Genomic DNA, 3,004 nt, shown 5'->3' on the forward strand with positions numbered 1-3,004 from the left:
AAACTATTCATTTTCGTGATGTGAAAGGGAAAAAAAATTAATGGTAACACACTGCCCCCTAGTGGAAATGAAGATAAAAGTTTGCTATGTGTAAATTTCCAAAACTTAAGGAAAAAGCAGTCACTTATTGATAGAGTTTGAGAAAAACAAAACAGTTCAATCCAAGTAAAAAGCATTTGCCTCTTGCTCATTAGAGTTGAAGGGCTGTCTCCTGAAAACCTCAATAACAAAAGAGTATGATATGCGTAAGTATGATTTACTTATTAACATAATCATCACACAATAGTTTTGATCTCCTTTATTCTTCATGCCTTACACATACTGTAGGTACTCAGTAAGCATCCGTACAAAGAGCTAATTAAAAAAAATAACTGGTTGACAAAACTCTGGGGTGCAGCACTCTTACTTTGCTGAACAGAAACAGAGAATAAAGAAAGGAAAAACTCAAACTGCAGTGGTTAGTGCCAGAGAATAGTGGGGTAAAACATGGGCAACCAAAAAGCAGAGGTCTACCCTGAGAAACAAGCAGCGTATTTGTGTCAATTACTTCTAGATCTGGGATGTGTCACACTGTCATCCTTTATTTTCTTATAACATCATTCATACTCTCAATTCCACAACTTAATACAGTTGAAAAAGCGTCTCATACACAATGTCCTTTTTAATTAGCAAGATGCCTTGATCTGACAACTTGCCCAGCAGCCCTGCTATGTTTCCATTGTGACCTCGCTCGCCAGTCACACTCCAACTGCTCAGAGTCTGCATCCGCACTGTCCTGTAGCCGGGGTCCTCTAGGACGCCCTAACTGGAGGGCTCCAGGGTGTCCAGGTTGGCCACTCTCCCTGCTCTCATCTCACTAGGATTCCACTTTCATCAGCAAACCCACCTTACTCTCAGACTCTCAGCACATACTTGATGTGAGCATTTAAGACTCTCCACAACTCACCTAATTAACCCTTCTACCGTGGTCCTCACTGCTTTCCTATCCAGAATTCACTTTTGTGGCCACAGTGGTACAACCAGCAATTCCATCTTTAGTAAAATGGTTTCCTAGTATTTGTCTTTCTACTGCACATCAATTTCCAAAATCCTGGCTATGATGACTTCCTCTTATGAAATTATCCATTTTACTGATCAATAATTTACATTATATAATCTGTCACACAATTCTTTATTAATTTTTATTAGGTTTAATATGTGTAAGTCTTATTTTCTTGGCTAAATTGCAGATAGTAAAGGCAAGTCTCCTAAATTAGGTTATAACACCAAATAAAGTACTGCATTCACAGTAGGTACTCAATAAATACTTACTAGATCAACTTGTTAATTCTATAAAGATCCGGCCTGATATATGACTATAGACCATCTCTGAAACATCAAAGTATTTAGATAAAGGATGCATCTTTATAGAAATAACCTCCTAGAAATAAAAATAAGAAACACTTTTTATCTGTACTTGAAAGCTGAAAAGATGTCAAAGGCTAGAATTTTGTGCTGCCTGATTCTCCCTACTATGAAAAAGTGCCTGGTTTGGGAGGTAAGCATAACGGACATTGATAAATTAACATTAATATGCCTAAGCCAAGGGGATAAGCCAGATGTGGAGGCAAGTATTCTCCGAGAGGGTGACTGCAGAAGCAGAAAAGCAACATACACTAGGCGTTGGTGGGCAACGGCTGCTGTTTCCAGAATACATGAGAGATGACAAGGGGACAGAAAGATTATCCGAATGAGTTTATTCTTCAGTGGATGGTCCAGGCAGAAACATAATTAGTGGGAAAATGTTGATAATTCTCTTGGAGCAAAAAAGACTTTAAGTTTTTTTCATAAAATGTAGTTCCATTTTTTAATGATAAATTTAATACAAGGGGGGAGAAACACATCAATGCAAACATACTTTCCTAATAGCAGTGTCTGTGCATGTGTGTGAGCATGACGGGGGTGGGGAGACAGAGAGAGAATTCTTGTTGGAATAGTTTTGAGCAGTTAAGAAGAAAAAGATGCATAGTTAATAATCATTAGATTCTTGACTATTGGCTAAAAGGGTAAGTAGTTTATATCCAAAATCTTAATCTCCAGGTTGCACAGAAAAGTGTATATAACATTGTGTTAAAAACTCTATTTTCTTCCAAGGACCATGCTTTAAATTACAACCCTTAAAAAGAGTTCTCTCCTGACCAGACTGGTGCTAACTTTTATCAGAATTAACCAGTAAAAAAGTAGTCTGACAATGCTCCCTCCTGGCATCAGAGCAGAGCTCTTTCTCAGGAAGAAACCCAGAGATGGTAGGATTGTGCCTTAAGAGCTTTTTCCCAGTGAGGAGAAACAAAAAAATCAGATATGCAAAACAATATTCTAGGAGGAAAAAACTTACTGGGATAATCAGAATTCAATCTCTTTCTGAAATGACACTCCTAAGTGAAAATAACAATAAGATTCAAGGAGATGATTTAATCACAGGATTGGGAACAAAGTAGGAATAATTTTATGTCATAAAGGATTTCATATAGGTATTAAATAAATGGATTTTGAATTAGAGATCTCATTGGAGGTGGCAGACAATCTATTTTTTCTATATAAAGCTGAATTCAATAAGTGGAAGTCAAACTTGAAAATGTTTAGAACTCAGAATAATAAAGGAGAAAAGAATGAGTAAAAAGTGAACACCTTAGTTTGAAAACTAAATTATATAAGGAAAATCAGGGGAGAAAACACAACAGATACTGCAGAAGTCATCATGATGCAGAAAAAACAATCCCTTAATTAAATAAGATCAGGAATTGCAGAGAGGTATCATTTATTGCCTGGAAATTAGTGACAACCTTCAAAGAAGCCACATTCAGATGTTACCTTCAAATTTAAATATAAAAATTCAATAGCCATCAGCAGACAAAATACAGATTATTTTTAATAAAATTGGTTGATGTATAACTTTTGTAAAATGCTAAGTAACAAATGAAAACGGGATTTAAGGAAAAGATTGTTACTGTAGAATCCTGTGTTA

Source organism: Suricata suricatta, chromosome 2 (genome assembly GCF_006229205.1).
Source record: "Suricata suricatta isolate VVHF042 chromosome 2, meerkat_22Aug2017_6uvM2_HiC, whole genome shotgun sequence".
NCBI classification, from domain to species: domain Eukaryota; kingdom Metazoa; phylum Chordata; class Mammalia; order Carnivora; family Herpestidae; genus Suricata; species Suricata suricatta.